Source organism: Sebastes umbrosus, chromosome 13, assembly GCF_015220745.1.
Source record: "Sebastes umbrosus isolate fSebUmb1 chromosome 13, fSebUmb1.pri, whole genome shotgun sequence".
In the NCBI taxonomy this organism is placed as follows: domain Eukaryota; kingdom Metazoa; phylum Chordata; class Actinopteri; order Perciformes; family Sebastidae; genus Sebastes; species Sebastes umbrosus.
Window position 1 is genome coordinate 18,670,840 of NC_051281.1, and position 27,964 is coordinate 18,698,803.

The following is a 27,964-nucleotide window of genomic DNA, read 5'->3' on the forward strand; positions in this document are numbered from 1 at the left end:
GCAATCTGGAGCTGTTTCTGAATATTTTCACTTTAACGTTGGCTTCAAACAATAATGTATGTTTTAAATGCTGCTGTCTTGACAAGGTCTCTCTCTTGCAAAAGACATTCTTAATCTCAATGAGTACTACCTGGTTATATAAAGGTTAAATAAAATAAAATCAGACTGACTGACCTATTGAAGTCATGTGAAACGGCGGTTCATCATTATTTTGAAGTTTTGAAGTTACCGTAATGTCTAGATAGTGGGGGCAGGATTGACTTTGTGTTTTCCACAGTAGAGACTAGCTTGATAGGAGTGAAACAAGGAGCAAAGGATGTACCGACCGGACGGAGGAAGCATTTTGAGTAACTTTGGACCCATGGATGTACTATAAGAGCACCCATGGGAGCACCACGATGCTTTTATTGGTTTCCGACGTTGATCTTCTTGAGCGCAGTTATAGAAGGTAGGATACATCACGTTATTTAGGCAAGGGACTGAATGAATGCTCTCTTCTAGGTTCCTATTCCTTCCATTTCATCCTAATGAAAGGCTCGAGTCTGGGTAGTAGGCTACACAAATACAACAAAAATAGACATTTCAATACACTAGTAAAATACAAACCAGAGACATGAAGACAGAAATAATGTTAGTTTGCAAATTTTCCTCACAACATTATAATGGCATATTTTCTTGGCAGACCTTAACAAATGAAAGGTTTAACTAGTTTCATAATCGTTCAAAAATATGTGTTACATCAGAGTTGTGTCAGAAGGAAAGAAACAGGTTGAACTTGTAACCTTTTTATTTGACAACAGCTGAATTAACCAGGTGACAACAAACACAGTCAGAATGAAAAACAGTCATTTATTAAGCAAATAAACTAACTGAAACATCACCATGAGATGTAAAGATAAGGATGTGTTTGTAATGGTGAGTGTTTAGTTTAGCAAACAAAAGTCTTTTAATATTCTTCAAAGACACGTGCTCAGGCAAAGAACCTGCTCAACCTCTCCCATTTCATCTTAAATCAAAGTATACTGACTCTGCATATCGTCCTGTCTTGTGAACTGTTTGAAAACCTTCTGTTCCTCCGTTTTCTTTTTTTTTAAAGTTATTTTTTTTGGGGGCATTTTTAAGCATTTATTGATAGGACAGTGGATAGGAGTTTTGGAAAGGAGGAGAGAGAGAAAGGACCGCAGGCCGGATTCGAACCCGGGTCCACCGCTGCTAGAACTGAGCCTTGGCGATACATGTGCGCTCGCTCTACCGACTGAGCTAACCAGCCGCCCTTCTCTTTCTTTTTCATACAGTACCTATCTCTGTCTGAACATGCCATCTTTTAGACAATACACCTAAACTAAGGCTAAGCTTCCATAACATCATCATTTCGCAATGTAAGCCTCAATTTACACTAAATACTAAGCTGGCGTTTAGAAATTAATTCATTCTGGGGATTGTTTTTTGAAAAATTCAGTGTTTCAGTGAGTAAAAGAAAGTATGGACAGAGGGATGAAACTGAGAGCAAAAGATATTGTGATTGTTCCTGCCAGCTAAGGCATGTCAGATGCTCATGCTTCCATCAATGTGTGTTTTTACTTGTGTTTGTTGCCTTCTGACTTGGGATCTGATTATCCTGATGAGATTTTCTGCACCTTACAGGTCTCCAGGTGATTGGAAGAAACACAACCGTGGTGCAAGGAGGGACCGCGATCCTACCATGCAAACTTATCGACACCACGGAGCCCCTCACCCAGATCTCATGGCGGAAGAAACCTCACCCTGACAATTTCCATACCATCTTGCTCAATATTGGACCGAAACATGTCAACAGATATGATCCTCGCTTTGAATTCATTGGGAATTTCAGTGACAACAATGGATCTATGCAGTTATCCAATGTCACACTGATGGATGAAGGCACCTACGAGTGCATCTTCGCTCGGTTTCCCAGAGGAAATGTCCAGACAGACGTACTTCTAAACTTGCTCGGTATAATGTATCGTATTAAAAATGAGTGAGAGTGTGTGTGTGAGAGAGAATTGTCTTTATCTTCATGCTTGTATGTTGACTTTTCTTGTGTGCTGTAACTCTCCTAGTGCCGCCAGTCACGAGCCTGAAGGATAACCTTCCTACTTTGGGTGATGAAGAGGTTTCCCTCGTTACCTGCGTGGCTGCTGGTTCCAAGCCTCGTGCAGAGGTGAAGTGGTTCACTGGTACTCTGGCAGGAAAAATGAGAGAAACTAACAGCTCCACCCAGCATGCCAACGGCACGACTACCACAGTCAGCTCGCTGTTTGGAGTACCTACCAGAGAAATCAACCACCATGTGGTCCAGTGTGTCGTCACCAGTGCAGCCATGTCGAAAGAAGAGAGCCGTCCCTTCACCATACAGGTCTACTGTGGGTATACAAATACTTCCCTACATCACTTACTTGTGTAGTTGATCATTCTTGTTCATTTTCAGTTATTTAATTTATTTCATTAAAGCTTCAGTAGGCAGAATGTTTTTGGTATCATTGGGCAAAAATTCCACGGTAACCTTTCAGCACATTGTGATTCAAGTGTTCTGAGAGAAAACTAGACTTCTTTTTCACCTCATATAGCCTTTATTAAGTGTATATTTAACATTATCATGTTTCTTGAAAGAAATACACTGACAGAGAGGTGTATACATACTGTCACTTTATGCGCACAGGCTCGCACGGACGCTCTCTGTCCACACTGAATACGTTAAATCTGCACTTCTGTTACGTTATGTAAACAAACCACGTACATATCAGCCTTGTGCTCCATATCAGACTGGAGATGTAACCACTTAAAAGATGGGTTAGTTGTTATCTTCCTTGTTTGTAGCCTACTTTTTAAACAGAAAACATATGTTTTATATTGTGATATTTACTGGAAATAACATACGATATAGCCAACGGCAAGTAGGTTGTTATCTAGCAATCTTCTCCAGTCAGCTGCGACCCAAATGGTATTTGTAGTGAAATAAGGAAGTGCTGTAGGCTATAGATAACTCCTCCTTGCTCGTGCCAGGGTCAAAATGTGCACACAGACAGGTGCCGAGATACAGTAAACAGGGAGTTAAACAACACATTAATCTAACAGTCTGACTGATTTCTTCATAACCACAATTTCAGTTAATAAAGACTAAATGTGGATGTTTCTCTCACCAGTTGTTGTCCCTGCTCAGCCTGCTGTATAACGTTATAACATTAGTCAATTTTTTTATTCCACGATACTGAACAAAATAATCTAAACAGGTAGAAGAAGTCAGATGTAAGAGCAGCACAGGATGCTTTTTACTCTCTTGGTCCTCTCTTGTGCTTTAATGCACCAGATTTGTAGGCCAATTTTCTCTCATTTTTTTCTATTGAGCTAACTTAAAGGTCACCTATAATGCAAAATGCACTTTTCCATGTCTTTTAAACATCAATATCTGTCCCCAGTGTGTCTACAGGTCACCATAGTGTCATAAAAGACCATCCTCTCTCTTTTTCTCCTGCTCCGTTTGTCCGGAAATGGGTGTAGAAAATCACTTTGCTTTTTTTCCTTCTCTTCTGACGTCATTAGAGAAATGCAAGCCATGTAAGGGTTTCCTGGTCGAACCAGAGCAGAACCTTCAGTAGCTGACCCCGCCCCACAGCGCGTCACTGTCTCTCCTCCTTAACCGAACTTGAGCAAAGTAGCTCCTACTGTTAGTCTGCAAGAACCAGCAGAACAGGCTTCATGTACTCCCATCATCTAAATATAACATGTTCTTTCACAAAGGCTTCATGTAATTACAATGTTTAAACAGGTGATATTTATATATTATACATATTTGATGTCATGCATGTAGAAGAGTCCATGTAGTAGTGACTGTAAGCAACACAACACATTTCTGTTTCACAGTCAAACTTTATTTGAGTAGACAGATGACAATATTAATTATTCACAGCATTTGTAATCATCCCACCTGTTAGTTAGTTAGTTATGTGACATGGTACAGGAGAAAGTCTTTCAGCTCTGGTAAACTCCGGTAAGCTAAGCTCCGGTGGTCTGTAGTCATGGTAACACAGAGACAGTTCCTACAGTAACTAATACATTACTCTGATCTTCCATACATTTATCAGGTGTCTTTTACCAGAAATAATGAACTGACTACTGTTTCACATCTTCTATTTTCCACTCCGATGGTCGCTGTGTTTACACACCGTCTCATAGCGGTAGCATGTAGCTCTGTATCTCCCATCTGCTCACAGCTATCTGCTCTCAGCTGTCTGCTCTCAGCTATCTGCTCTCAGCTATCTGCTCTCAGCTGTCTGCTCTCAGCTGTCTGCTCTCAGCTGTCTGCTCTCAGCTATCTGCTCTCAGCTATCTGCTCTCAGCTATCTGCTCTCAGCTGTCTGCTCTCCTCTGGGATGATTCTGTCGGTCATTTCTCACAGATGGACCTGTAAAGACAGACGTAAAACAGAGTGTGTGTTTACGGTTTACAGAGTTGATGCATGAGGTAAACACTGAGCTAACTAACAGAGATATAAATAGCATTATTTACCTGAGTAAAACCATCAGGAAAACCTGGAATCTGGACTGCAGATGTTCATCATTTGTTGCCGATTTCTGATCAGATTCCTCCGGTAATGTGCGCTGGGTGAAGTTTCTGGTTTATAAACTTTAAAGTAGTTTATTTTACTCTTCTGCTTCTCTCTCCCTGCACTCAGACTGTGAGCGCTGTGTTGTTGAGGACGTTTGATTGACAGAAAACGCTGACCAATCAGAGCAGAGTGGGAGGAGACAGGCTGTGAATCAGGGGTTTTCAGACAGAGGCTGTTTTAGGCTCTGAGGCAGGCAGACTCAGGCTGCAGTATGAGAAGAATAAAGGGTTTTTTGAACATTGCAGCATGTGAAAATGTTCTAGTGCAACATTAAAATACATTTATGACCCTGGAAATGAGCATAATATGAGACCTTTAAAAAATAAATTAAAAAAAAACTACAACACGCAAACGGAGCGGATCAAAAAGAGGCTTCTTACTGAAATATTGTAGTGAGGGCTCATATTTCCCAAAGTTTCCATAGTTGTCTCATTGCGCTGTGTGTTCGTGTTTTATTTTAACCATTAGTGAGGTTGCTGTTATATTTTTTGACAGCTCGTAATAAAGTTTCACTAATGAACACTAAGCATATAACTGTGAGCGTCAATGCGTGTGCTAAAAGTGTCAGTAATCAGGTTAATATCTTCATTTACATCCAGGACAACTGACCCGGTTTTCTCGGCTCATTTTATCTAAACTAATCAGCCGTTCATGTTGCGGCGCTCTCAATGGGAGTGAAAGGAAAAAATAGGAACAGTGTGTCTGACAGAAGTTCAAATAACGTTGCGCCGCGCTGTGCAGCGCCGTGTTGCTCACGGCCATTTAGGACGCTCCAATAGAAAACAATGTAATCAAGCCCAAGTACATGTCGTAGTTGTTTCCTAGATGCAAAACTACCACTGTCTTGTGCTTTATTTTGCATTGCAGTGTTAAGTCCTTCCATTACCAAACTCTTCAAACTCCTCAAAAAATCTTCAAAATTAACAGGAATTACAATTCAAGCGTAAACCTTTTTAATGCAGCAACAAGTTGATCAAAACTTAAACAGGAATTAAAATTCCAGTTTATAATATATATAGTATATAAACAGAATTGAAGTGAATAAATCGGCCCCACTGTCACTAATACCCGATCCAGCTATTTGAGTCAGTATCGGCCCTGTATCGGTATCGGTATCGGTATTGGTATCGGTATCGGTATCGGTGCATCCCTAAACAAGGCTAACAGGAGACTCAGGGAGACTCATTCACTAATACTTCAATAATAAGAATAGAGTAGAATGATCTTTGTTGTCGCTATACTCAGGTACAATTAAATTTCACAAGGCTTCTCTCTCGGTGTAGTTAGAATAAAATAAAACAAATAAATAAAAGCAGTAAAAGCATAAAATAAAAGGCACTAGTTTACAGAAGTAGAGCGCTTTCTGTCTGTTAAAATAATGCTTGTTTGTACAACACATTTGTTTCTTTTGTTGTGTACTCTTAAGGCTTCTTAACAGCTGTACAGAAGTTGCAGATTGCCTTGTGACATCCCTGCTATCATAACCTCTTCCCTTGTCTCGTGGTTTTGTGACACAATACTGTTGCTTTGTGTTTCTAAACAAGACAAGAAAGACAAGGGTCAGGACAAAGATTAGGACAACAACTAGAATAAAGATAAAGGGCATGGTGATGCCAGGAAGTGACCGAGCAAAATGCTTTCTCATGTTATTGAGTATTAGAAGCTAGCTAGTTCTCTTTAACATGAGAACGCATTTTGCTCGGCCACTTACTGGCAGCTTGAGAGCTGCTACTGCAACAACACTGCTAATTTCGCAGAGCCATACAGTAGCAGACATTCCACAGGGGTTTGGTATTTTTGCTAGCATCTGGAGCAAAGTTAAGGTCCTTGAGTTCAGATGGGTTTCTCCAGCCTCAAACCAGAAAAACTGATTACTGCAGGTTTTTCACAGAGTCTTGGATGTGGATCAGTTTCATAATATGCATTCATGCTTGCACAGCTGCTTGCTATCTATAACACATCTGTGAAAAGTGAAAGAAAAGTGTGGCATATCACTTCTCATTTGAAAAGCTTCCTATTAGGCATTGTAGTTATCAGTTCTGCCAGAGAGTATTTTTATAATGGAATGCCTAAATGAAACCTCTAACTATCTAACCTACTGTAACTATAAAGCGAAGAATCTCTGTCTGTCTTTCCATATGTCTTAAGCATATATCGAGATCCGCTCATCCGATCTACTTCGCACATGGCGGGTGTATTGCTGGGGACCAAAGTACGTGCAGTGTGGAAGTTGGTGCAATTGGGACATGCGACCTGTCAATATTAACAAACTTTGAATAAACAAGCGAACAGCGCTCTCTGCAGAAACGGGGCTTCAGGACTCTGCAGACTGCCGCGGCTCTTTGGCCCTGTTCTTGGGTAATTCGATCACAAGTACGCTTATTCACACCTGGCATTAGAACGTGTCTCTACATGTGTCAAAAGTGACCACTTGTGATCGGATCTCACTTCCCCCGCTCTATATGCAACGGAGTAAACACATGGCTAATACAGCAAACATTGTGACGTAATATTACATGAATGTCAGTAGTAATATCCTACATATTCGTGAATTCGGGTACATTTTATTAACATCAAAATTTAAGGTTACTGTACCGGCGGTGCACACGGACCTCCGTGTCACCGATACCACCACCTTTGCCAGGTAACAGCGGGGTACAGAGCTTCAGAGATGTCAGCTCCATGCAAAGCACCGGAACTAAAACACTGAGTCAAGCTATCTCCCCGTTCCAGACAGGCAGGCGCTCCGAACCAGCACCGCCCTAGTACTGTATAATGGCTGATAATGTGTTCAACTATCAATTTAATCAGCTGCAGTTTTTTGAGCGGTTAGATTTCCCACGTGGTCCAGGCTGCAAGGAACTGTACATAACAGAGCTAACTGGAGGTAAACCCCAAACCACTGAATGGAGTTGCATCATTTTCTTCTGTCCCACACCCAGATTCTTTTGACAAACACAACCATGAAATTCCTCTGTCATCCACCCAAGTGGGAAAACGCCTTACGATAATAGCAAGAATTGAAGCATGGAAGTTCATCTTCGAGAACAGTTCAGTGGAAGTAAAAAGTTCAGCAGCAGGGGTGGGGCTTCAGGGCTCTGCAGACTGAATTGAGCAGGTCGTCCACAGTGGGCAGACCGTAATTCACTTTTGCTGCTGGAAGTTGGATATACTAGTGTTACAACCGAACTCTTCGTCACTTCCCTGGAGTCAGCGAACAATGAGGGATTTCAGCACTTCCTTGGGGCCAAGTATTCAGCCCACTCCGAACAGGCACACGTTCCCGAGTGGCCACGCCACAAATTGGCACTGCACTAGTTGTAATAATTCAAGGATATTTTATTTCAAGGTGTCACACTTTGCTCTGAAAACTAATAAGTGAACCTTTGAGTTTAGATTATTTTGTTACATGAGGAAAAAATAATACAATAATTAAGAAAATTAAGAAACCCGGTTACACAACAAGGATAAATACAAAAAAAAAGAATAACATGTTTTTCAAAAACTACTCGGTGTAATTTGGTTGCCAAAGCAGAAAAAAGAAAACGTAAACAACGCAGTAACCGAGATGACCGCTCAATGCCAGTAACACAACAAATATGCCCACACAGCCTAAGTAGGAAGAAACAACAGTTTTGCAGCTGAAGAAAGCAGCTGTCTTGTTTAGCACAGATGGAGCCTTAGTTATCAGGTGATACACAGTAGCTTCTCTTGTTGCTGATGGAATTTCCCTCCAGCTCTCAATACAAACAAAACACTCCTCAGTTGTTTCGCCCAACATTTCCATGTCATAAAGCCGAGCTAGAGACAACGCTGTCTGCAGAATCCTGGATACAGTTTCAGCTTTCTATTGTCAGCTGTTGAAGCAGCTGTGATGTATGACCTTGACCTTGATTTACTCTTTCACTATAATGTTTAGTCACAAACCGACAGATTTGTCATTCCTGTAGCAGCAGTTAAAGCCGAAGTAGGTGAGATTGGAGCGAATATGATTAAAAAAATATTATTTTTATGAAACTGTCGCTATATCCTGACAGTATTACATGAAACAGGTAACCTGTAAAAAATCTTTTGCCTCTGTGTCCTCCGGTGCTCCTAACGGCATCTGCAGGATTTCACAGACCAGAGGAAAACAAGCAGTCAGAGCTGATCTGAGGTCTGCCGTCCATCTGCCTTTTATGAGAGCCGGCTGTCAATCACTCGCAAACTCCTACCAAACGGTCAAACTAGGCAGCGCTGATCAAATATGAATCAATATTATGTTACGTTAATGCCTATTTCTCGCCTCAAATGTTTTCAGAATCATCTTGTAGTGCAAGGTTTAGCTGTAAAATGAGAAAGTTTGCGAGGCAGCAACCATGTTGAAATCTCTTGAAGGAACACAGCCAATAGGAACGCTCTCTCTCTCTCTGAAATGACCTGTGATTGGTCAAAGTCTTCCGTCACAGCTAGATTTTTTTAAAGCCTGAAAACAGAGCCATGAGGAGGTGCAGAAGTCTAGTTATCTCTCAGAACACTTGAATTACAATATGCTGAAAGGTTATTATGGAACTTTTGCCCAATGATGCCAAAAACATACTGCCTACTGCAGCTTTAAGAAACCAGTGAGTTTCAGGGGGTTGGCCTGGGGGTCACACGGGAAACCCTTGAAATCTGAGGCGGGTCCTCAGGCTTGTTTATTTCAGCTTTGTTCAAGTCCACAGGAAGAGGGCCGGGCTTTGAAGAAAATGTTCGTAGTGGCCAAATGGCAGTTCTACAACTTCCGTGTCTGTGATGTGATGCCATTGGGTGCAAAAAACTTTTTCCTATAGACTTACATTGGGAAAGAAACGTCCATAAATCAGCGGATAATTTTTTTTGAGGTAAATCAACTTCCCAGTATGAACAATTGAATAGCCCTTATTTAAATCATTAGGTCCAAAAAGTTGTAAAATGTACAATAGCAGAATCCAGAGTTATTTCTCTTCCTCTGTTTATGTGTTTGAGCCCTAGTCTGAGGCTGGACTGCCCAATGGATGCGGAAGATCCGGATGATCCGGGTAATTTATCACTCAGCAGTCAAGCCATTTTGGCTTCATGCGCCACTGAGCATTGAGAATGACCGTGCGCCCGCCTCCAACGGTGTATCCAGTCTTTATACATCAGTGGCTTTGTTGCTACAAAACTGTAACTGTATTTTTGAATGTGCATTGTTTTCTCTTGTATGTAGCCTACTTTTGGAGGTATAATTTCTTTTTGTTGGCCTAATGAAAAAAGTATGGAAGCTTTATATTACATTTCTATGGTGCCACTCTGTCCTGTAATTCTAGTAATTAAAGTAGATATGAATAGCGGAGACAGAAATGGTACATGAAGGCCACTCCGACGTGTCTGTGTGCATGTGCATGTACTTCATGCTACCCCTTGGTGAGTTTATTGTTATTTAACAAGATCGCAAGTAACAAAAAATACCTTTTTTCAAGCTCTCTAATCCAAAAGTAATAAAAAGTCTGTATCGGTACAGATGGGATCCAAACGTGGCGTGATAAATATTATTCTGATATACTGTTATTAGTATTTTCTCAGTTACAGAAATAACACCGCTCATTCTCTCTCCCTGTTTCTTGCAGTCCCACCCGTTGAAGTGAACATCATTAAAAGATCCGAACTCTCATTTGAATGTGTGACGGAGGCCAACCCAAAAGCAAATATCAACTGGAGCAGGTAAAGTAGTTTGAATAAACCGGTTTCAATGGAAACATTCTTAACCAAACAATATTTCTCTTTTGTACAACGGTGAAAGAGTGGTTCTATTAGACAAATGAATTTGAAATGTGTGTTCTCAAATTACATTTTGGATTATAGGTGCAGTTGCAATGAACCACCATTTGTAAGTGCTCCGATGTTACTCTGATGAAAAGCTTTTGTAATTTTGGCTCATTAATTCTGTGAAATTCTAGAGATGTATAACACAACAGAACAGTTATAATGGCATTGAAAGTGAATTTTAAAAAGTTAACTTCAGACCACAATATTTATTTAAAGATGCAGTGTGTGGGATATGGCGGTATCTAGTGGTGAGGTTACAGATTACAACTTCTCCCGTGTGCCAAGCGTGTAGGAGAGCTACGGTGGCCAATGCAAAAACGCGAATGGCGTTCTCTGGAGTCAGTTGTTGTAAGAGTAGCGAAGGTCATTTGGAGCAGAACCAGTGCATAGTGTGTGTGTGTACGTGGGAAGTGAGTGGTGAATCAAGAGAGAGAGAGCGACAGCAGCGAGTAACATTATTGATTCCGGCCCAAGCAGGAAAAGTTAACTGGGTTTGGTTTGTCCGTTCTGGGCTACTGAAGAAACATGGCGGACTCCGTGAAGAGGACCTTGCAGGTGTTCGCAGAAAATCTGTGTGATTGGAACACAACTTGAACGAACGTCCGTATCAACATTTACAGCTTGTTTTTGTAAATCAGTCAAATCAATCAAATCATCAAATCATCAAATCATCGCTGAAATCACCAAACAAAACACAACTGTAAAACACATGGCCATATTTGAGAATATATGATATATTCACATTTATTGACACAAAGACTATCACAGAGAACTAGAGAAAACACACTTACTTAAAATGTAATTTCTTTAAATTTAAGATTTCAGTTTGCTGCTTTTCAGCACAGACCTTATCCAGAATAATTATTAATAATTACACTAGAATGACCTCCCTCCAGGTTTCTGAATTTAAAAACAGATCACAGCTCACAGCTTGCAGTACTGTGAGGTGGTCGGCTTATTATTAACACGGTGTGTTTCTGTGTAACGTATCGGCGGATGCCTCTCTCATTCAGCAGCCTTGTTATGTCAGTATAACGTTACACTACGTTGTCTCTCATCCTGTCATCTACCGCTTTTTTCTTTTTCACCGCGGACGGCCAGCAGTTCCCGCACACACATCCACACATGTATCTCTCTGCTCGCAGAAGAAAGAAGGCGGGGTCACGCCGCATCAAGGCGTCATCAGTTAAACTGTGCATGAGTTATACCCTGTGGTTGTAATGCTCATGCTGATCGGAATCCTTAAAAAAATTCCTGAATCCGGATCATGATCCGGATCGCCACCCCCTTCCTAGGCCTTCGGCCTTGGCGGAGGTAATAACTGGTTAAAAAAAGGGAAGCTCACAGTCCAGTCAGACAGGCACCATATGTTCTACCAATAAAAGTCATTAGCCCTGCCTTTTTATGAGCTATTATTGACTTACAGTGGGGATATTGTTAACTGTGTACATACCAAAAACAGGAAGCACAAACTGCAACCCTCTTTCTATATTTGAACATTTAGACACGTCTGAGAAGCCTGTAAGCTTTCTGTTTCAATTTATTTTATACACACTTGTTTGTATCTAAAAATATAGCTAAACAGCAGAGCGAAGACTAAAGACTACACATGAATAGACACACTGAACTAATAATAATAATGAATAATTCCTGCCTCTCCCAGTGGTCATCCCCTGAGAAACCAAGGCAGATCAATGGTCCAGTAGCTGCAAGAAAAGAGTCATTTGGCCAATGCGGCTGCATTAGAGTTGTAAGAGGAATGGCCACTCAGATCATTATCGTTGAAGATCATTATCTGGAGATTTTGCATAATTACTTCTTTTTTAGAGTGATTTTCATAACATTTGTGTATTTCAAAATGAAAGTTAGGACATATTTAAACTATATGATTTTTAAAAAATCAGATAAGACCAATTAAAACAGATCAGACTAATATACCTATTGACAGCCAGTGCATTCTGATCTTTTACTGAAGTAAAATAATCAATACCACAATGTTTAAATGCTTACAAATAAAAGTCCTACATTTTATTAAGTTATTATCTCTGATGCATCAATATGTAATTAGCATTTTATCAGTTCAATAAAAAAGCTAAATATTTTTTAATACTTTCTGTATTTTATGTAAAATCTTAATTTGTAAATTAACCTCCAACTGTCAAATAAATATAGTTGAGTAAAAAATACTGCTGACTTTTTTTGAAGTATAAGTGTAAAGTAGCATAAAATGTAAATGCTCAAGTAAAGTACAAGTACCTGAAATGAAGCTGAACATCATGTCCTGGTAAAAAGAGCTCTGGTGCGGGGGAAGATTGTGGAGTTAATACAGGATTCTTGTGTCAGCAAAGTAGAAGTTTTATTCTGATCACGTCTAAAAGGTAACCCACAAGTTTCAAAACTCTCTCGAGAGGGTTAAGGTTAGGCATTGGCCTATTGTAACTCCATCTGCCGATGAAGCTTTAGAGGTGCTGGTAGGCAGAAGGGAACCAACACAACAAGGTCTGAGACAGAACAGCAACAAACGTACCCTTCAAGAGAACAAATTAAGAACTAATAATTGAAATTCATTCAACTTTTGGCGTAACTCAACATTTTTCTGACCTATGGTTTTAAGTCTTTATTTAACTGAGCCTTGTTTGTCTGTTTCAGAGACGGCCAGTCGTTGCCTAAGCTTGGTGTCAGCGCAGAGGGTGCAACGCTACAGTTTGTGAGCATGACCTCTGACCTGAATGGTCTCTACCAGTGTGAAGCATCTAACATATATGGAAAACAACGCAGTTCCATCTATGTGCACAATGCTCCAGGTGAGGTCAGGTTTTATTTGGCTGTGGGGTTTTGTCAAATGCGTTTTTTTAGCATTTGTTCCTGTTCGGTGTTTTTCTATTTGAGTCTGTTGTGGATGTTGTTAGATACTGTTGTCATTTTTTTGTCAGTGGGTAGAAATGGAGCAAATTTGATTTAAAAACGTTATTTTTATAAAACGGTCACTATATCCTGACAGTAGTGCATGAGACAGGGAATCTGAAAAAAATCATGTGCCTCTGTGCCTAATGGCATCTGCAAGATTTCACAGACTGGAAGAAAACAACCAATCAGAGCCAAGCTGGAGTCTTGCCGTCTTATGAGCAGCTGTCAATCACTCGTGAACTCTGATCAAACGGTCAAACTAGACAGCACTGATCAAATATGAATCAATATTCTGTTACTGTAATGCCTATCTCTCCTCAAATGTTTTCAGAAACATCTTGTAGTGTACTGTTTAGCTGTAAAATGAGAATGTTTGTGACTCGGTAGCCAAATACTAAGCACCGCCCACCAGCCCGAGCACAGCCAATAGGAACGCTCTCTCTCTGAAATGACCTGTGATTTGCCAAAGTCTCCCGTCACGGGATAGATTTTCTAAAGCCTGAAAACAGAGAGAAATAGGCATTACAGTAACAGAATATGGATTAATATTCGATCAGTGCTGCCTAGTTTGACCGTTTGATCGGAGTTTGCGAGTGATTGACAGCTGCTCAGAGACGGCAGGCTCTAGCTCGGCTCTGATTGGTTGTTTTCCTCCGGTCTGTGAAATCTTGCAGATGCCATTAGGAGCACCAGAGGACACAGAGACATGATTTTTTTTTCAGATTATCTGTCTTATGCACTACTGTCAGGATATAGTGACCGTTATATAAAAATAACTTTTTTTAATCATATTTGCTCCATTTCTACCCACTGCTGCTTTGATACAGCAGCATACAACTAATTGTTATGTAAAGATATAGTGGAGTATAATTGTCGTTGTATGCCCTGTTAGCGTAGTTAACTGCGAGCCGCCGGCTCAGCTGTCGCCATGTTGAGAGCCGTGTGGAAGCAATAGAAGAGCTCTGAATTCCATATAGAGCTCCTTTAAGAAAGAAAGCACAAACACAGGAAACCTGCTATGATGTTGAGAGATTCTTTTCACAGCAGACATTTTGCCTTGTCGTAGCAGGAAAAGCTCAGCTGCACAGGTGTTGAATGATAATGTTTAAACTGACTGCATTCCATTTAGATGAGCTATCAGGGCCCTGGTACTGTGCATGCTGGAGTCTGTCTCCGCTATCAAAAAGTAAATCACCGGTCACAGAGCCAGACAAACTGTTGCTTTGCTCATTAAAGCATTCAGAAACACACAGAAACAGTTTTTTTCTTATCCAGTTTTCACCCAGAGCTCCTGTGGTGTCTCCAGAGGAACTGAGACACCACTCAGTCAAAAACTGAATAAAATAAACTTGAAGGTGGGATTAAATTTAGCGAGATGATAAACTGGCAGTGTATATCAGTATTTCCTGTAACTGTATTCTTCTTTCTTGTGTCCTGTCTTCCTACAGGAGCCTGCAGTGTTTGTTGGACCTTATTTAGTATTTTGCTTCTCCTGATGATTGCCTTTGTCGTCGCTGCAGTGTTCTACTTTTATAAACCAGGGATATTTCCATGGTAAAGAGTACAGTAGTACTACACACACTTAAGTATAATATACAGTACTACTGCTAAGTATATGAACATATACTGTTTATACTATGGAAATCTTTTGTTATTCGTTAATTGGTGGTTCATTATCCAGGATAAACGACCGACGTGGAGAAAGGTACGGCCCACCTGTAGACGCTCGAGGAGTAGGAGAAGACCTATAGGAACGACATGCAGAGGTAGAGGAAATGCATAACATTTAATTTGTTAGAGTGCATGCTGGCTCTTTTTAGTTACCCTCAAAGTTAAATCTGTGTGCCTCAAAAAGTACTTTTTCTAAACCGTTTGGCTGAAAAGTGAGTTTTTCTTATCATACTATATCTAGTCTTTGGGCACATGGGACTACTGTTTATGCAATAGACTCCATTATATTTTAGGAAAAAACGGTAGTCCCATGTGCCCAAATACTAGATATAGTATGTTAAGAAAATGTCTGTAAACTACAAGGAGCACAATCAAGTATTTGGAATATATGAACTCATAACAAGTTGAATATCAAAGGTATGAACACATATGCACATTTAATAAACACAATGTTAGAGTTTTTCCTAATTTTTCAAAATCCTTACTTTGCCTATTAAAGGGGCTATATGTAAGAATCAGAAATTGCTTGTTAACAGTGAGGCCTGTGGCTGTAAAGTAAACCACAGTCAGCGTCCTGTTGCTCGTGCTCACGCTATAGACGTGAGCGAGCATCGGTCAAAACAGTGAGGCGACACACACCACACGACTGAACGTGATTGACAGGCATCATGTTGATTAATGTTAGCAACATTAACCAGTTAAAACCATAATATCATTATATATTTCGCATGCTTTGAAGTAATGTTAGCTTACCTGTCCAATAGGAGTTTTGCGAGCTCGGGGTCCGTTATACCCAAAATCAAACGAAGTTCCCTCCAGGAATCGAAGGCCCGGTCGATGTTGATCCTTGTTTTTCCCCGACGTCCGTCACATTCCTGTTTTCCAAGACGGGCTTCACGAGATATAAGTTTTTTTTTTGCTTCCATGGAGTTTGTGTTGGAGTCTGAGTTGTGGTGGGGGTTGGTCGTTTATTGGCGTTAACGGACTCCATTTCTAACCGAACGATAGCTATGGTTGCACACTGAAGGCACTCGCGAGCGTGCATGACGTCACATCCGTTGGATTTCCCGGGAAAAAAACGGCCCGCATTCTTCAAACTAAAGCAGTCTACAGGCTGATAGAGGAAACCCAGAAAGTCGTGGAAGGTGTCATTTTTTAGGTTAGGTTACAACCTGTTCACACATTGGCAATAAAAACAATGAAAAATGTTTATATGTGTAAAAAACTTACCTACAGTCCATTTAATAAAAATGTGACTTTCATGCAATTTTCAAAGTTGTACTGTTAGATACTTTCCATGTCCATACCAAAAGACTTTTGACCAATCGGAACAAATTGTGGCATTTTTACTGATCATACTAAATATAGTCTTTGGGCACAAATGGGTTAACTTAATATGAAGTACAACAACAACAAGTTATTAGAGCTGGGTTTTTTTTAGTTAAGTGTCGTTCATAAACGTCTTAAATGCTTGATTTTAATCAAATGTTTTTAATTGTTTGCCTTAGGAACCTCTTTGATATGCATGGAAGCAACAAACTGGAAGACATTTGACTGCAGCTGGTTTACAGTCATCACTACTAACGTGTGTCAATCCTGACGCAGCTGGTTAGTGAACAGAATGCAGCTCTATAGGATAGTGTCTGCTGCGACTAGAATTACCAGTAATACTATCAAATGCTATACAACAGAGTCAACCAATCGGGGAATGAAGATTGCAAACTTCATGTAGCGTTAAGCACAAACCGAAGAATCAGTTATCTTTGTGCTGGAAAGGGAAGTTCGATAAACAGACTTTTCAGTGTTATCTAGGATGTGGCATTAACCCGGTTGTGTCGGCTTTATCATTAACAGCTGCCAAAATATTTCAGTTCTGTCCATGTGTTTCCACCAACAGCATTAACTGCTGATAACAGCAGAGGATTATGAAGCGTGTTTGCATGCACACAAGCAACTAGGTTACTGGCCAAGAAATGATTCATGAGAAACCTAAATAGAAAACCTGAGAATATGGATTGAATACCTGAGAACATTGTGGTGGCAGAGGCTCAACACACTGCAACTAAAGGGAACACGTGCAAATAGACAAAACGCAGGCAAATTAAGAAGTATGCAACAAGTGTTTGCTTGTGTTTTCTTTAATTGCGGTGCTTCTAAATTGGGGATTTTTTAAAATTGTCTTAAATTATGTTTTACTGCTGCATCATTTGTGGTGTGTATCTCATCTTAAGAGTTGTTTGCAGTGCATTCAACTCTCTGGGCCACCATAGAATAAAACTGTATATCTAAATCTATAATGAACGGACAAACAACACACACTTTATCTTTGTGCAGGTGTGTTGTCTTTGTATGTCAACTGTTGTTTATCTGTTTCATGAATAGTCTGTAAATTAGTTAATTCTGATTCTCCCTATTATTAAATTAATTCAGTGATATAGAAACCTGGATGAAAAGTATAGAAATGATCCACCACATGCTTAACGATTTACGAATATGGTGTCCGTCTAATTTCATGTTTCCATATTATGTTTCTTTCCATATTTTCAGATTTTAGTCTATATTTCTAAAGTGTCATTCCATTTTCTCAGTTTTCCATTACATTTTCTCATTAATTATTTCCTGAACGGCATAACATGCATATTTATACAATGCTGGATTTATACTTGTCCACTTAACCGCATTGGACTTTAATGATATTTATTGTGTCACAGTATACTGTAAATATTCTCGCTACAGCGTTTAAAATCAGTCTTTACCTGCTGATATGTCTGACACATCTTTCTTATTATTATAAGACTTATATCACTACCATTATTTATTCCAGCAAGCTACTTACCAGCGATGTCAATGTGCACGATGCTCTGAAGTTAAAATTACATTAAACACACCAAAAAAGTATTAGTTGGAATATTCTTCAAGTACTATATCTACTAAGACATATATAGTATGGCCTATTTTGAAATTCCTTTTAGAGCAGTGTACAGTATGTGCGTAATCACTTACCACACGTGGTACTTTGCTTTAGTCAGCCTAGCAGGCTTTTATCTTTCCATCATCAGTGTTACCTCCTGTCACCTGCTGTATTTTGAGTTATGGGTAAACACACCAGGACAGACTGAACTGAGAGTCAGCAAATAAGGATTTTATGACGTGTTTTTTTTATTATTATTATTATATCAGATGTTCAGTGAAGATCAAAATGAAGTTCCACGTTACAAACGCTGCAGAAAAACATTACTCCTATAAAAGGGAAAAAGTTGCGCTGCATCGCTATCTCCAAAATGCACTGCACACTTCCTGTTACTCTCTTGTTTCTGTATGTCAACAACTTTGCTAACTGATCTGAGGAAGAAACAAACATCCGGGTAACTCAGTACTGCAAAACCTGTGTGTGTGTTAGAGCTAAGCAATTTAGCTAAGAGTCTACAGCCATGCTAGCAGCTCTGTGAGCACGTAATTAATGTACTAATGTCAGTATGCTAACGTGATCACAATCACAGTGTTAATATGCTGTTGTTTAGGACGTAATGTTTGCCATATTCACCATCTTACTTTAGCTGGTTAACATGCTAATATTTGATAATTACCATTAAACACAAAGTATAAAATGTTCGACTGGCTGACATTGAAATCCTTAAAGCCATGGTGCTAGCATGGCTAAAAATTAGAGGTTACTTAGGCTGAACAAGTTATTACGTTTTCAATCAATCTAATTCACTCTGAACCAAAAATCTCACCCTGCTAATAGCACTAGAGGAAATGTTAAGGGGGACGACTAAAATTAGAAGGATACATCCTCTGGGGACCTTGAATGCCGGTACCAAATGTTATTGCAATCTATCTAATGGCTGTCGAGACATTTCACACATCTCACAACTATGTGACTTGGTGACATCACCACGTTACGGAATAAAAGCCAGGACTTCAAGCAAGCTGTTTCAGGCAGTTCAGGAACAGTAACTCCCTTTGGTGTGGACCTTGCAGACCTTTTACATGTACACAAAAAACTATACACACTAAAGGAAAGGGAAAAAGCATAAAGGTCCCCTTTAATCAATGACAACATGGCAAGACGGTAAACAACCGCCTCAAAGCAACACACTAACCTCGCTCTCTCAGGAGTCACATCAGAACCGCATCACTCCTCTATTTCACTTGTTACTAGGGGTGTAAGAAAATATCGAAAAACTGGAATAACAACAATATTGTGTTTTGTGATACTGTATTGATTCTCAATTTTGATCAATTTTGATTTAATAGTTAACATACAAACATTAACTCAGTCAATACTTATTCCACTTGCAAAGAGATGTGTCCTCTCGGTGTATGTGCCCGCTAAAAGTAGTGCTATGATGCTGGATGTTACAGAGACTGACATAAATGCAAATGCAGATCCCTTCCTGTTCTGATTGCATAAAAAAGTTAACTTTTTTTACTCAGATTTGATGCATATGGTAGTGTGTTCTTTATACTATGACAGTTTTACTAAAATTAGATTAAAAAATCGAAATATATTGTCTTACTTACAGTATCGCATTATATGACAATATATTGAATCGTAACCCCGTATCATCATATGTATCGTATCGCTAGATTCTTGCCAATATACAGATATATTTTAATATCCTTTTCCCCAATTCCCCTAATAAAACTCACCAAACTGTCGTACCGTATGTGCTACTTGTGTAAAACCCTTTAATCACTTCACAAATAGAGATGAAGTGAAAGGTCAAGATGAGAAAGCTTTGCGGGGACAAAACGATGAATCAAATGTGCCTTATCCCCCCTCTGTCTTTCACACGCCTTTACTCTCTCACTTTTACACACACACACACACACACAACTACCATACCACACATTAAGTGGCATCACATAGCCAATTTTCCATCTTGTCCATATTAGTATATAAGATGTGTATTTCGATGAATAAACCCCAAAATGCAATGTGTGCTTATTTCTACTGACATTGTAAATTTGTGTGTGCAACAGTTAGGTAAACAGCTGGCTGCTTTTCACCTAATCAAAGCAAGGCAAAGCCAGTTTATTTATATAGCACATTTCATTACTAAAAGTAAATCATAATGCTTTCTATAGTACAAAAAAAATGTAAAAAATACATCTGAAGACATGTCAAAGAATTGAAACTATAAGGAATCCTTTATATTAAGGTACATAATGAGCAACTAAATGCGCATAAAAAAACATTTCATTGGGTTCAACTTTGTCAATAAAATAATGTTTACATGTTTGCAAATGTTGTGGTGTACTACTGCATAAATGTGGAAAAAGTTGTATAAAGCTTTGTGTGGCTCCTGAGAGCGCTGAGTGAAGTCTGATAAATTGCCTAAAGTGATGTCACTTGAGTTGGTGTCAGTTGGGTCGGAAAACTTGAAGTTTGAAAATGGAAAAAAAAAAAAAAAATCTGGGGGTTGAGTTGGAAAGAAGTGAGCCCCTCATCTCTGCTTGAGTCTATATTGGCCGCTGCTAGTATAACACACTCAAAGCTCCAACTGAACTGTCGCTAGTTAAGTTGCATTGTGGGTAACGTAGGCACCAGGTTTTGATTATTAATAATGTATGGAATAAAAAGGCGATATCTCAGATTTCGTCTGATCCTTGATGGTGAGTCAGTTATGGGAGTGTAAGACTAAATCAGTGGAGCACTCTTTCAATCTCGCATTAAAACGTAGTCCCTATATCAGGCCGTTTTTACTTTATAATAAATCATATCCAATATGTGTGTGTAGTTAAAGAAATGTGGCCCAGTTAGACAGTTTGCATTTCAAAGGTTTTTTCTTTCAGAAAGGCAGCTTATTTTTTTTTATCCTAAAGCATTAAATCACTCCGTCTGTTTTTTTTTTACCGTTTCAGCTACTGTTTCTGTTGAACATTTCTTTCTTTAATATTTTAATATTGTCTTTATTATGCTGTTAGTTACTAGTAGTAGTTGAAGCGGTAGTTCTCATACTGTTGTATCTCTTTTGTTGGTAGCAGAAGTGTTCAGCTTGTTTACTTTTGTCTTCATTGTAATTAAAGTTAAATAAACATTACGGATGCCTCAAGTAATTCTATATTTACAGATTGTACACATGCACACAATGTTGGTTAGTTGAACAGTGCCAGAATAGTACACACACAGCATTCAGGATCGACTGAACAAATATGCACAGCCACAGTTAAGGTAAAGTAGTAGAACAGACTGTAGTCTGTTCATGACCCAGTTAGGACCGTGATGGATGGAAATAGCAGCTGCCACAAGGCCAGTCCCACGGAAACAAAAATACCCTGTGTTGTGGAACAGGAAATGATTTCTATACTTACCTGTAACTCTAGGTGAGTCTTGTGTATTTGGACTTAAAACTTAAAAGTTAAACATTAAAAATAACATTTATAAGTAGTTCAGCTTTAAGTATTTTTAAGGTCTTGTGAATAGAAAAGTGATGTGACACAAACAGTGATCAAAAAACATTCATTACACACTCTATTAAAGGGTAGATTCAGATTTGTTTCAAGTCTGTCTTAATACAATACACACATGTTCATACGCACATTGAAAGAGTTACCAAAGAGTATAGAGGCAAAGAGATGAAACTTTGATGCTTTTTTGTGACAACCGCCACTAGATTGCGCTGCCGTCATTTTGGACTGAAAACGTCAATGAGTCCGTGGCCATAGATGTATAAAGAGACATCTGTAAATTTGGGGATTCTTTTTTTTTATGTAAATCAACCTCCTAGTACAAACACTTAAAGCTTCAGTAGGCAACAACAGGCCGTTTCGATAGAGACATTAAATATATGACCATAGAATAGAAATAATTTTGTTTTACTTTTGTACAGCACTTTTTAGGAGGACATTTTACTGGCACCCTTTGATAATACAGCAGTGGCCTTCAGTCCAAAATGGCAGAAGCGTAGCTGTGCTGCTGTAGACGCTGATGTTGCAATGGAACCACCAATTGACTTTCACTTCTTATCAATATAAGTTCTTTTGAGTTAACTGTGATCACTACAATCATTGATTTCAACAAACGAAGCCCAAATTTTTCTTCATTTTAAATCCTGCGTTGTAAACGTTCATGTTTACCCTAGCAGTCTTCTTCTTCAATGCCTTATTTGGCGCATTGGTGCGTTTCCAGGCACATCAACGCCACCAGCTGTCAATCAGCAGAACATTGGAAACCAAAGGCAGGATGTAAATTGCACAACCCTTATGCTGCCAAGTGTGTGGATGTGTGTCCTTGCGGGGGTGTGTAATATAAACAAAATTGGGACCCTCTACAAAGACAAATACTCTACCTTTAATATCTTTAACAGAAAGCCTGCAGTTGTGGTGTTTTAAAGAAACAGTAGGAGTCAGGCAGGGTAATGGAAGATGCTATTGAGTTGCATTATGGAAAGTCTAGGATCCAGTGTTATGGAGTTTGACCTACTAGATACAACTAGATACTATGTCAGGATATATTATTAATCCTCTGTCTCTTGTGAGTGCAATACTAAATGACTGGAGTACCCCTGTAAACTTCTTTACAAACATTCACAAATAATCTGAGCTCTTCTTGATGTATACTCTTGAGCTGTTGAAGCTTAGCTGCTCCTCAATTCTCTTTCTTTGTCGCATCCTTATCAATTATTTTGTCAACAGTTTTCTTTGCTTGTATTCACTTTTCAAACTGGTGAACTGAATTACTTGAAGCAGCAGTTTACCCTTTACTGCAGGGGTGCACACACTTTTTCAGCATGCGAGCTACTTATAAAATGACAAAGTCAAAATGATCTACCTACTATAAAAATGCAAAACATATATTTATTTATAAATATATTGAGTATTCTTTATATGTACAATATATGTTGGTGTACCTTGCATAACTGCATGAACCCATATTGTACAATATAACTCTGTACATTTTTTGTCATTACCTTACTCTGATGACTTGCACTGAATGGAATCAGCCAGAGATGCATAGTCCGGACAGTAGCTGCTGATAGCCAGCCTCAAGCACACTTCCAAATGATCATCAGTCAAGGTGGAACGGTATTTGGACTTAATAATCTTCATGTGGGAAAAGGCTGACTCGCATAAATAAGTGGAGCCGAATAATGCAGTCAAGGAGGTAGCACATTTCCTCATGTTGGGGTACTTTTCCTCTGTGAGTAAGTTCCAGAACTGTCCATGAGCCCTGGACTTAAGCTGAATGTCAGCTTGTAGTGTCAAAATCTCATCCTCCACTCCAGATGAGTTCAGGTGAAACAGTGTTGCAATTTGTTGGCTGACGTCTATTTTAAAAAAAAAATTTTTTTTTTTTAATGCCATGCGATCTACCCACACTACCTTTGCGATCGACCGGTAGATCGCGATCGACGTATTGGGCACCCCTGCTTTACTGGAACTGCATTCCCAATTTGCATGACTATAATTTCACATGATTATACTTTAAACCAGTAGGCCTATAATCAAAAACTCAACTAAAGGTCTTATGATGACACATATTGGGTCCCCCACCATTATCGACTGCATCACTGCAATTTATTCAAAGGATGTTACTCGCTATATGACGGTTGGTTGTTGGTTATTTTTAGTCCATAATCTTTGACAGTCTACATGTATAACCACAAACGGTTAATACAGCTGCTCTCAGTTTAAAGCTGCACTAATCAATATTTTTATTTTTTTAGAATGGATCAGATGTGTAATGTGAAAGGTGCCGCTCATAGTGACAAACCTACAGAGAATTATCACCCTCCTCTAGTTCCCCTCAGCTCTACAGAGCGTTTTGGCCAATTGTGTTTATACACACGTAGGCAAAATTGTTGGTACCCTTCCGTTAAAGAAATAAAAACCCACAATGGTCACTGAAATAACTTGAAACTGACAAAAGTAATAATAAATAAAAATTCACTGAAAATTAACTAATGAAAATCAGCTATTGTTTTTGAATTGTGGTTCAACAGAATCATTTTAAAAAACAAACTAATGAAACTGGCCTGGACAAAAATGATGGTACCCCTAGAAAAGATGTAAAATAATGTGACCATAGGGACATGTTAAACTAAGGTGTGTCCTGTAATTAGCATCACAGGTGTCTTCAAACTTTTAATCAGTCAGTCTGCCTATTTAAAGGGTGAAAAGTAGTCACTGTGCTGTTTGGTATCATGGTGTGTACCACACTGAACATGGACCACAGAAAGCTAAGGAGAGAGTTGCCTCAGGAGATCAGAAAGAACATTATAGACCTTCATGTTAAAGGGAAAGGCTATAAGACCATCTCCAAGCAGCTTGATGTTCCTGTGACTACAGCTGCACATATTATTCAGAAGTTTAAGGTCCGTGGGACTGTAGCCAACCTCCCTGGACGTGGCCGCAGGAGGAAAATTGATGACAAATTGAAGAGACGGATAATACGAATGGTAACCAAAGAGCCCAGAACAACTTCCAAAGAGATTAGAGGTGAACGCCAAGGTCAAGGTACATCAGTGTCAGATCGCACCATCCGTCGCTGTTTGAGCCAAAGTGGACTTAATGGAAGACGACCGAGGAGGACACCAAATCATAAAAAAGCAAGACTGGAATTTGCCAAAATGGGTTTGAGATACCAGCTCATATGAAATGGAAATGGCAATTTCATTTAGACAATGGCAGCATTGTTTCAAGCTTGTTTTGTGAAGTCACCCATCGGTAGTCGAGGGCAGGATGTAACACCTGAAATGACCCAATGATTCCACAGCATTCCACTGTTTGGCTTTCTGTCCAAAGTTGTGGGCTGGTTTATCTTAGTCAGGTGTGGCCAACCAGTCAGGCAGAGTTCCAACAGCTACAGTACTCTGCTCTCAAGAGCTCATGCACAAACAGACACAGCGAATTCCATAGATGCAACGACAGCACATAATTGCCAAGGGCGGTTTTCTTAACCTGCTGGCTTGTTTTCCACAACCGCTTTAAAGTCTGGATGCTTTCTTGTTGTGTAAACTCCCAGCACCTCTTTTACATGAGTCACTAATTACAGGCAGCAGTCTTAAAGATGCAGTGCGCAGGGTCTTGTGACTTGGAGCGGTGAGGTTGCGGATTGCAACCAAGTGCAATTTCTCCCGTGTGCCAAGCGTGTAGGAGAACTACGGTGGCCGACGTGAAAACGCGAATGTTAGTTGCCGTGTGTGTTTTGTGTTTTCGTCCTGCTCTCCCTCTCATGTGTCTCGTGTGTCATAGCTAAGTTAGCAAGCTAGCTCGTGTTGGTGACGTTGGTTGTGCGAGACGAGAGATGTAGTTCACTGAGCGGTTTCACACAAAACTAAATGACGACAAACCCACGACCAACTGTGACTTTCTTGACTTGCAAAATTATGTTTTAAATTGACAAACGTCATATGTGTGATTCATGGCACAATTCAAACGGGATCAAAAAATGATTTGTTTCTCTCCGTTGACTACCGTACATATTTTTTCCAAAATAAGGTCCCATGTGATCCACCATGTGATGGAATTTTCTATTAATTCCTCTCTCCTTGGTCGGGAGGTCAGAGTGTTTCTCAGAGTGTCCCTCTGTTGACATTATTGGGTTGGAGTCCTGTCTAGGGGAGCCACCGTTATCTGTACAGCTGTGTCTGTAGTAGGGACCATAGAGCCAGTCGCTGGGGCAACCAGGGTCAGAGATGCCAGAGGAACATGATAAAGGTAAGACACTGAGCACCAGGGAGGAAGGGCAGAGTTGTGATTCACAGAGAGCAACTCAAGGCTGGAGACCTGACAATTGCTCCTTGATCAAGCTTCAATAAACCGTCTGTGTAAGACATCAACAGCTCTGAGGCCACTTCCTTCCTATTGAGTTAACTTGTTTATCAGAAATTCCACCACCCACTGGAAGGGGAGGGACTTTGCCTTTCTGTTATTTAGGATGTCAACCAAAAGTGCCCTGGGGGTCATGGAGCTCGGGATGGATCAAATGCTTCTCTAAGAAGAACAGCTTCACTGCATTTAAAGCTCTGTGATGAGAGCCTTATTTGGAGCCATCAACGATTATGAGCAAGTGCGTAATTTCCACTGGTGATGGGTGGGGACTGGGAGAGGTCTTTGTAGGAAACATACAAAAACAATATTATATTATAAAGTATCAGGTCTCTATGACAGCCAGTGCATTCTGATCTTTTACTGAAGTAAAATAATCAATACCATAATGTTTAAATGCTTACAAATTCCTGCATTTTATTAAGTTATTATCTCTAATGCATCAATATGTAATTAGGATTTTATCAGTTTAATAAAAAAGCTAAATATTTTGTAATACTTTCTGTATTTCATGTAAAATCCTAATTTGTAAATTAACGTCCAGCTATCAAATAAATATAGTGGAGTAAAAAATACTGCTAACTTTTTGTGAAGTATAAGTGTAAAGTAGCATAAAATGTAAATGCTCAAGTAAAGTACAAGTACCTGAAATGAAGCTGAACATCATGTCCTGGTAAAAAGAGCTCTGGTGCGGGGGAAGATTGTGGAGTTAATACAGGATTCTTGTGTCAGCAAAGTAGAAGTTTTATTCTGATCACGTCTAAAAGGTAACCCTCAAGTTTCAAAACTCTCTCGAGAGGGTTAAGGTTAGGCATTGACCTATTGTAACTCCATCTGCCGATGAAGCTTTAGAGGTGCTGGTAGGCAGAAGGGAACCAACACAACAAGGTCTGAGACAGAACAGCAACAAACGTACCCTTCAAGAGAACAAATTAAGAACTAATAATTGAAATTCATTCAACTTTTGGCGTAACTCAACATTTTTCTGACATATGGTTTTAAGTCTTTTAATGTGAAGCTCCTCATTTTCTGACATCTTCCTCTCTTCCCTTCCCGTCAGGCTCATTCACCTTCACCTTCGCTTGTACAGATCACTGTAAATACTGTATCATCTCCTCCGAACACCCCTTCTCTGGTCTGGTAGTGTTAACTTAAAAAAGTCTTTATTTTCTATGTGGCACGAATCTGCTCACGCCGTCAGTGTTTAATCAGGATTTCAATCAATTCTGTCTCAACTTGTTTGTCTGTTTCAGAGACGGCCAGTCGTTGCCTAAGCCTGGTGTCAGCGCAGAGGGTGCAACGCTACAGTTTGTGAGCATGACCTCTGACCTGAATGGTCTCTACCAGTGTGAAGCATCTAACATATATGGAAAACAAACACAGTTTCATCTATGTGCATGTGACTTCAGGTGAGGTCAGGTTTTATTTGGCTGTGGGATTTTGTCAAATGCGTTTTTTTAGCATTTGTTCCTGTTCTGTGTTTTTCTATTTGAGTCTGTTGTGGATGTTGTTAGATACTGTTGTCATTTTTTTGTCATTGGGTAGAAATGGAGCAAATTTGATTTTAAAAAAAAGTTATTTTTATAAAACAGTCACTATATCCTGATAGTAGTGCATTAGACAGGTAATCTGAAAAAAATCATGTGCCTCTGTGCCTAATGGCATCTGCAAGATTTCACAGACCGGAAGAAAACAACCAATCAGAGCCAAGCTGGAGTCTTGCCGTCTTATGAGCAGCTGTCAATCACTCGTGAACTCTGATCAAACGGTCAAACTAGACAGCACAGATCAAATATGAATCAATATTCTGTTACTGTAATGCCTATCTCTCCTCAAATGTTTTCAGAAACATCTTGTAGTGTACTGTTTAGCTGCAAAATGAGAATTTTTGTGACCCGGTAGCCAAATACTAAGCACCGCCCACCAGCCGGAGCACAGCCAATAGGAACGCTCTCTCTCTGAAATGACCTGTGATTGGCCAAAGTCTCCCGTCACAGGCTAGATTTTCTAAAGCCTGAAAACAGAGCCATGAGGAGGTGCAGAAGTCTAGTTTTCTCTCAGAGCACTTGAATTACAATATGCTTAAAGGTTATTATGGAAATTTTGCCCAATGATGCCAAAAACGTTCTGCCTACTGCAGGTTTAATTTAAAAAAACAAAAGATTGCAGCCT

General features: G+C 39.6%; 1 long non-coding RNA gene and 1 pseudogene across 1 annotated transcript; one reads left to right on the forward strand and one right to left on the reverse strand.

Moving 5' to 3' along the window:
• Window positions 1–232: 232 nt before the first annotated feature.
• LOC119500049 lies at window positions 233–17,611 on the forward strand (annotated as a pseudogene).
• On the reverse strand, window positions 4,364–27,752 carry LOC119500050. Its single transcript, XR_005209513.1, has 5 exons — window positions 27,742–27,752; window positions 14,150–14,155; window positions 13,777–13,785; window positions 10,079–10,091; window positions 4,364–4,644 (listed from the first exon to the last, which is right to left on the reverse strand). It is a non-coding gene; the product is annotated as an uncharacterized LOC119500050 (long non-coding RNA).
• Window positions 27,753–27,964: the final 212 nt, after the last annotated feature.